The sequence below is a fragment of the Salvelinus alpinus genome, chromosome 13, assembly GCF_045679555.1.
Source record: "Salvelinus alpinus chromosome 13, SLU_Salpinus.1, whole genome shotgun sequence".
NCBI lineage: Eukaryota > Metazoa > Chordata > Actinopteri > Salmoniformes > Salmonidae > Salvelinus > Salvelinus alpinus.
The window spans coordinates 51,598,489-51,607,621 of NC_092098.1; positions in this window are offsets into that span (position 1 = coordinate 51,598,489).

Below are 9,133 nucleotides of genomic sequence, written 5' to 3' on the forward strand. Positions count from 1 at the left end.
AGCACAGGGCTTCGTCTGCTCGTTCTCACCTTTGACCTTACGGTCCCGCCTTCTTTTCTTGGAATAATAACTCATCTAACACGGTGGAGGGGTAGCTCGGTTTAGAAGAAAGAGGGTTTGGGTCAGGTTGTTGGACTGTGCTCTCTGCCCAGTTAAAGAGTAAGCAATCTTGGGGGGTTTGTGTGTGTGTTGCTTTAATAAGCAGTGTTATCAGGGCCAAGCTGTAGCCTGATTTGAGGTCATGGGGTCAGTCTGAGCTCTAAGCTGCAGGCCAGAAAGCAATACTCTCTACAAAGATGGTGGATAAATGAAGATTCGCCACTCAGGCCATGAATCATTGGGGGAAAAATGGCCACAGTTCCGGTCTGCTTAAGGGGTGGCTCTCCCATAGGCAGCAATGCATTAGCAGTTAGATATGGTCTGCTTAGTTCATTGACTGTTAATGAACTAGAAAAAAGGAGAGCGAGTGTCTCTCTTCCTCTTCCATATCTGCTCTCTTTCACTCTCCCCCTCGCTCTGTTCTGAACGTCTTTAAACATTTGGTTAAATCATATTAAAGGTTTGGACACTGGAGGCCAGAGCCACTCGAGACCTGTGTCCTGTGGGGTTGACAACTCAAAGAGTATTGACGTCACTGTCAAATGACCTGGCATTAAACAAAGCCTGCGTGTCCATGTATGCTGATGATTCAACCATATACGCATCAGCAACCACAGCTAATGAAGTCACTGAAACCCTTAACAAAGAGTTGCAGTCAGTTTTGGAATGGGTGGCCAGTAATTAACTGTTCCTGAACATCTCTAAAACTAAGAGCATTATATTTGGTACAAATCATTCCCTAAGCTCTAGACCTCAGCTGAATCTGGTAGTGAATGGTGTGGCTGTTGAACAAGCTGAGGAGACTAAATTACTTGGTGTTACTTTAGATTGTAAACTGTCATGGTCAAAACATATAGATTCAATGGTTGTAAAGATGGAGAGGTACAGTGGGGCAAAAAAGTATTTAGTCAGCCACCAATTGTGCAAGTTCTCCCACTTAAAAAGATGAGAGGCCTGTAATTTTCATCATAGGTACACTTCAACTATGACAGACAAAATGAGAAAAAAAATCCAGAAAATCACATTGTAGGATTTTTAATTAATTTATTTGCAAATTATGGTGGAAAATAAGTATTTGGTCAATAACAAAAGTTTATCTCAATACTTTGTTATATACCCTTTGTTGGCAATGACAGAGGTCAAACGTTTTCTGTAAGTCTTCACAAGGTTTTCACACACTGTTGCTGGTATTTTGGCCCATTCTTCCATGCAGATCTCCTCTAGAGCAGTGATGTTTTGGGGCTGTTGCTGGGCAACACAGACTTTCAACTCTCTCCAAAGATTTTCTATGGGGTTGAGATCTGGAGACTGGCTAGGCCACTCCAGGACCTTGAAATGCTTCTTACGAAGCCACTCCTTCGTTGCCCGGGCGGTGTGTTTGGGATCATTGTCATGCTGAAAGATCCAGCCACGTTTCATCTTCAATGCCCTTGCTGATGGTAGGCTTTGTTACTTTGGTCCCAGCTCTCTGCAGGTCATTCACTAGGTCCCCCCGTGTGGTTCTGGGATTTTTGCTCACCGTTCTTGTGATCATTTTGACCCCACGGGGTGAGATCTTGCGTGGAGCCCCAGATCGAGGGAGATTATCAGTGGTCTTGTATGTCTTCCATTTCCTAATAATTGCTCCCACAGTTGATTTCTTCAAACCAAGCTGCTTACCTATTGCAGATTCAGTCTTCCCAGCCTGGTGCAGGTCTACAATTTTGTTTCTGGTGTCCTTTGACAGCTCTTTGGTCTTGGCCATAGTGGAGTTTGAAGTGTGACTGTTTGAGGTTGTGGACAGGTGTCTTTTATACTGATAACAAGTTCAAACAGGTGCCATTAATACAGGTAACGAGTGGAGGACAGAGGAGCCTCTTAAAGAAGAAGTTACAGGTCTGTGAGAGCCAGAAATCTTGCTTGTTTGTAGGTGACCAAATACATATTTTCCACTAATTTGCAAATAAATTCATAAGAAATCCTACAATGTGATTTTCTGGATTTCTTTTCTCATTTTGTCTGTCATAGTTGAAGTGTACCTATGATGAAAATTACAGGCCTCATCTTTTTAAGTGGGAGAACTTGCACAATTGGTGGCTGACTAAATACTTTTTTGCCCCACTGTATATCAGTCGTTGGTTGGCCACGAGTTGGTCATACCCCACCCTATGGTTTGACCAACGCATTGCTGTGGAGAAAGAGAGAGAAACGCATCTGTATCTCTCACAGAACTAGATTCACTTTATATGATCTTCCTATCTCCATCTGCTCTGATAGACATGAGCCTGCAACTCCCATCTCTCCAGGGTTGCACTTCGTCATTTATTTCCTGATAGAATCTTAGCCGCTGGAAGGGTTCTGCCGCAGCGCCGCCCTGATGAAATGGAATACATTTGCCAAAGTTCTAGAATCCCTGCCGTCTGTTCAGAAAGAAATGAAATAATTCAGAACACTACATCTGCTTCCGAGTGGCGTAGCAGTCTAAGGCAAGTGCATCGCAGTGCTAGAGGTGTCACTACAGTCCCTGGTTTGAATCCAGGCTGTATCACATCTGGCCGTGATTGGGAGTCCCATAAGGCGGCGCACAATTGGCCCAGTGTCGTCTGGGTTTGGCCGGTGTAGGCCGTCATTGTAAATAAGAATTTGTTCTTAACTGACTTGCCTGGTTAAATGAAGGTTAAAATAGAAACAACAGGAGTAGGCCTATAATTTTGCCACAGAGAATCAATAGCTTTAAAAAATAAACGTATAGCCTAGCTGTGGATTGCGTGTAGCCCAATCACAAGGCATGCCTACAGTTGGGAATGTGTGGCGAATCTGTCAGTGAACACAGTATTAAGCCAAAATAAGCCAATTTTGCGATTTTTCAAATACAATCACGGGAAAACATGGGTTGGTTAGCAAACGGCTCCTGCTAAAAAAAGAAGACTAGTCTGTCTGTAGGCTACCAAATATGTTATCAACTTCCAAATAAGCCTATTGAGCGAACAGCATTGTTTTACAAAGCAGAACAAGAGAGAGATAGGCTTTTGTCAGGACCTCATTGGCCATCACCGCTGAGTGAGCTACGCATCATTAGGTGAGTGTTTTCAGGGCTATAATTTCCTCCTCAAATTGTACAACACATGTGTCTCCACACACCTAGGCCTAAGCTATTGATGGATTCAAGACCAGGTCGTTTTTTAAATATTTTTTTTTAGCTCAGATTCTCAGTTTGTCTGTGTCAAAGTATAGCCTGTCATTTTCGATAATTTGTGAGGTATTAAAAAAGGAATCTGCTAAAGTCTCCAATCATTTGAAATGATGTAGAATTGCATAAAATGCGTTTATAAAAGGCCACATTTTTTGTTCCTGGACCCTAGGCTTAAAAAATTATCCCCATGTGTGCAACTTGTCCAAGCGCCTCTACTGCTCTACACCAGCACGCAAAAAGCAATGATAATACAGTTGAAGTCGGAAGTTGACATACACCTTAGACAAATACATTTAAACTCAGTTTTTCACAATTCCTGACATTTAATCCTAGTAAAGATTCCCTGTCTTAGGTCAGTTAGGATCACCACTTTATTTAAAGAATGTGAAATGTCAGAATAATAGTAGAGAGAATGATTTATTTCAGCTTTTTATTTTTTTCATCACATTCCCAGTGGGTCAGAAGTTTACATACACTTAATTAGTATTTGGTAGTATTGCCTTTAAATTGTTTCATTTGGGTCAAACGTTCCGGGTAGCCTTCCAAAAGTTTCCCACAATAAGTTGGGTGTATTTTGGCCCATTCCTTCTGACAGTGCTGGTGTAACTGAGTCAGGTTTGTAGGTCTCCTTGCTCGCACACGCTTTTTCAGTTCTGCCCACAGATTTTCTATAGGATTGAGGTCAGGCCTTTTGAGGGCCACTCCAATACCTTGACTTTGTTGTCCTTAAGCCATTTTGCCACAACTTTGGAAGTTTGCTTGGGGTCAATGTCCATTTGGAAGACCCATTTGCGACAAAGCTTTAACTTCCTGACTGATGTCTTGAGATGTTGCTTCAATATATCCAAATAATTTTACTTCCTCATGATGTCATCTATTTTGTGAAGTGCACCAGTCCCTCTTGCAGCAAAGCCCCCCCACAACATGATGCTGCCACCCCCGTGCTTCACGGTTGGGAGGGTGTTCTTTGGCTTGCAAGCCTCCCCCTTTTCCTCCAAACATAACGGTGGTCATTATGGCCAAACAGTCTATTTTTGTTTCATCAGATCAGAGGCCATTTCTCCAAAAAGTACAATCTTTGTCCCCATGTTCAGTTGCAAACCGTAGTCTGGCTTTTTTATGGCGGTTTTGGAGCAGTGGCTTCTTCCTTGCTGAGCGGCCTTTCAGGTTATGTTGATATAGGACTCGTTTTACTGTGGCTATAGATACTTTTGTACCCGTTTCCTCCAGCATCTTCACAAGGTCCTTTGCTGTTGATCTGGGATTGAATTGCACTTTTCGCACCAAAGTACGTTCATCTCTAGGAGACATAACGCGTCTCCTTCCTGAGCGGTATGACGGCTGCGTGGTCCCATGGTGTTTATACTTGCGTACTGTTATTCATCCCATGGATGAACCAGACTTGTGGAGGTCTACAATTTTTCTTGGCTGATTTCTTTAGATTTTCCCATGATGTCAAGTAAAGAGGCACTGAGTTTGAAGGTAGGCCTTGAAATATATCCACAGGTACGCCTCCAATTGACTCAAATTATGTCAATTACCCTATCAGAAGCTTCTAAAGTCATGACATAATTTTCTGAAATTTTCCAAGCTGTTTAAAGGCACAGTCAACTTAGTGTATGTAAACTTCTGACCCACTGGAATTGTGATACAGTGAAATAATCTGTCTGTAAACAATTGTTGGAAAAATGACTTGTGTCATGCACAAAGTAGATGTCCTAACCGACTTGCCAAAACTATAGTTTGTTAACAAGAAATTTGTGGAGTGGTTGAAAAACAAGTTTTAATGACTCCAACCTAAGTGTATGTAAACTTTCGACTTCAACTGTTCATGCAATGTTTTATTATAAAGGTGATTTTCTTTCTTCATGCGTTCCGGTACCTCACAACCCCCCCAGATCATCCCCATCTTGGCTCACTTTTTGTTCTGGCACCTCCCAATTTACAACTTAAGCACTGAGTGCACATGTGAAGTTGGACTGTGTAAATAGTGGTGTCAGTTCAGATAAAGCTAAACTAAGCTAAGCTAAATCTAAACCTAAACTAAGCTAAAGCTAAACTAAGCTAAACCTAAGCTAAGCTAAAGCTAAACTAAGCTAAAGCTAAACTAAGCTAAGCTAAGCTAAAGCTAAGGGTATGGCAAGGAATTTTTTGGAAGTTGAAACTCATTTATTGCACAATTTAAAAACTCTAAAATGCTATTTGGAGAACAGCAAAAACGAACAAGAATGAAACCAGACATTAATTATCGCGGCAATATTAGGTTTAAAGGTCTGTGGAACAGTATATATATTTGATTTCATTTACATCCCAGTCGTTTAGCACAATGTTTCCCAACCCTGGTCCTCCAGTACCCCACACAGCCCAACCCTGGTCTTCAGTACCCCCAACAACCCAACCCTGGTCCTCCAGTACCCCCAACAGCCCAACACTGGTCTCCAGTACCCCCAACAACCCAACCCAACCCTGGTCCTCCAGTACCCCCAACAACCCAACCCTGGTCCTCCAGTACCCCCAACAACCCAACCCTGGTCCTTCAGTACCCCAACAACCCAACCCTGGTCCTCCAGTACCCCCAACAACCCAACCCTGGTCCTCCAGTACCCCCAACAACCCAACCCTGGTCTTCAGTACCCCTAACAACCCAACACTGGTCCTCCAGTACCCCCAACAACCCAACCCTGGTCCTTCAGTACCCCCAACAACCCAACCCTGGTCCTCAGTACCCCAACAACCCAACCCTGGTCCTCCAGTACCCCCAACAACCCAACCCTGGTCTTCAGTACCCCAACAACCCAACCCTGGTCCTCCAGTACCCCCAACAACCCAACCCTGGTCCTCCAGTACCCCCAACAACCCAACACTGGTCCTCCAGTACCCCCAACAACCCAACCCTGGTCCTCCAGTACCCCCAACAACCCAACCCTGGTCCTCCAGTAACCCCAACAACCCAACCCTGGTCTTCAGTACCCCTAACAACCCAACACTGGTCCTCAGTACCCCTAACAACCCAACACTGGTCCTCAGTACCCCTAACAACCCAACACTGGTCCTCCAGTACCCCCAACAACCCAACCCTGGTCCTCCAGTACCCCAACAACCCAACCCTGGTCCTCCAGTACCCCCAACAACCCAACCCTGGTCCTCCAGTACCCCCAACAACCCAACCCTGGTCCTCAGTACCCCTAACAACCCAACACTGGTCCTCCAGTACCCCCAACAACCCAACACTGGTCCTCCAGTACCCCCAACAACCCAACCCTGGTCCTCAGTACCCCTAACAACCCAACACTGGTCCTCCAGTACCCCCAACAACCCAACACTGGTCCTCCAGTACCCCCAACAACCCAACACTGGTCCTCCAGTACCCCTAACAACCCAACACTGGTCCTCCAGTACCCCTAACAACCCAACACTGGTCCTCCAGTACCCCTAACAACCCAACACTGGTCCTCCAGTACCCCTAACAACCCAACACTGGTCCTCCAGTACCCCTAACAACCCAACACTGGTCCTCCAGTACCCCTAACAACCCAACCCTGGTCCTCAGTACCCCTAACAACCCAACACTGGTCCTCCAGTACCCCTAACAACCCAACCCTGGTCCTCAGTACCCCTAACAACCCAACCCTGGTCCTCAGTACCCCAACAACCCAACCCTGGTCCTCCAGTACCCCCAACAACCCAACCCTGGTCCTCAGTACCCCTAACAACCCAACACTGGTCCTCCAGTACCCCTAACAACCCAACACTGGTCCTCCAGTACACATTTTTATTGTAACCGTGGACATGCACAACTGATTTAACTTGTCAACTAATCATCAAGCCCTCAATGAGTTGACTCAGGTATGTCCAGGGCTACAACAACAATGTGAACTGTTGAGGGTACTGTAGGACTGGAGTTGGGCTGTTGGAGGTACTGTAGGAGTGGATTTGTGCTGTTGGGGGTACTGGAGGAGTGGAGTTGTGCTGTTGGGGGTACTGGAAGACTGGAGTTGTGCTGTTGGGGATACTGAAGGAGTGGAGTTGTGCTGGTGGGGGTACTGTAGGACTGGAGTTGGGCTGTTGGAGGTACTGGAAGACTGGATTTGTGCTGTTGGGGGTACTGGAGGAGTGGAGTTGTGCTGTTGGGGGTACTGGAAGACTGGAGTTGTGCTGTTGGGGGTACTGTAGAACTGAAGTTGGGCTGTTGGAGGTACTGGAAGACTGGAGTTGTGCTGTTGGGGGTACTGAAGGAGTGGAGTTGGGCTGTTGGGGGTAATTAAAACATAAAGTGGATAGCAGAGAACATGTCTAGGTACCCATTATATAAATTTAGATCCATCCCTTATTGGATGTGCCGCTTATGCCGACAGCAATGTGAAAGCAACTAGTGAATAAACCAGCTAGCCAGGCGAGGCTTACAAAGCCGAGTTCAAATGACAACATCAAATTCAAAGCAATCGGCGTACTGCCTAAACAGCTGACCTGCAAAGCAAACTGTCTGGCAATGTCTCCGCTTTCTTAAAAGACAAAGTGCTCTTTAACAGAAGCTTGCAGTGAACGGTCGTTCCATGTCATTTCATCAAGCCATGACGACTACCATCTCAGGCTATTCTGCAATGGTTCCAGTAAGTTAGAAGGACCATTTATTATGATTCCTCGTGTGTAACTCATTGTTAGGAAAAAAAAGTTTGGATGTCGGATGTTAAGTATTATATGAATCCTATAAATGAAAATGTCCTAATGGAGGCCCTAATGGAGGCCCTAATGGAGGCCCTAATGGAGGTCCTAATGGAGGCCCTAATGGAGGCCCTAATGGAGGTCCTAATGGAGGCCCTAATGCAGGTCCTAATAGAGGCCCTAATGGAGGCCCTAATGGAGGCCCTAATGCAGGTCCTAATAGAGGCCCTAATGGAGGTGAACGGTGTCTGAGGAAGACTAGTAGTCGTAACACGTTGCAGTTGTGCGTCCTGATGTACTATGCTTACTGCTCCTATATGTATTATTTTGTAAATATATTCTGTTAATAGTTCACTAAAGTGTATTGCAATGTATCGGCCCTACTCATCTTCTTCCCTAATGGAGGCCCTAATGGAGGTGTCAAATACCGATTATTAGCAGGTAATTATTTGAGAAGTCAACTGCTTCTAATACAGCTAGCCTAGACCAGGTCTGGCAGAATCTGTGCAGAAGATCTAGGTGCTGCTGTAGGCCCTCCTTGGTTGGTGACAGAAGCACCAGATCATCAGCAAACAGTAGACACTTGACTTTAGATTCTAGTAGGGTGAGACCGGGTGATGCAGACTGTTCTAGTGCCCTCGCCAATTTGTTGATATATATGTTGAAGAGGGTGGGGCTTAAGCTGTATCCCTGTCTCACCCCACGGCCCTTTGGAAAGAAATATGTGTTTTTTGTCAAATTTATCCTCACACTTGTTGTTTGTGTACATGGATTTTATAATGTCGTATGTTTTCCCCCCAACACCACTTTCCATCAATTTGTAAAGCAGACCCTCGTTTGAAATTGAGTCAAAGGATTTTTTGAAATCAGCAAAGCATGAGAAGACTTTGCCTTTGTTTTGGTTTGTTTGTTTGTCAATTAGGGTGTGCAGGGTGAATACGTGGTCTGTCGTACGATAATTTGGTAAAGAGCCAATTTGATATTTGATCAGTACATTGTTTTCGCTGAGAAAATGTACGAGTCTGCTGTTAATGATAATGCAGAGGATTTCCCCAAGGTTGCTGTTGACGCATATCCCATGGTAGTTAATTGGGGTCAAATTTGTCTCCACTTTTGTGGATTGGGGTGATCAGTCCTTGGTTCCAAATATTGGGGAAGATGCCAGAGCTAAGGATGGTGTTAAAGAGTTTATGTATAGCC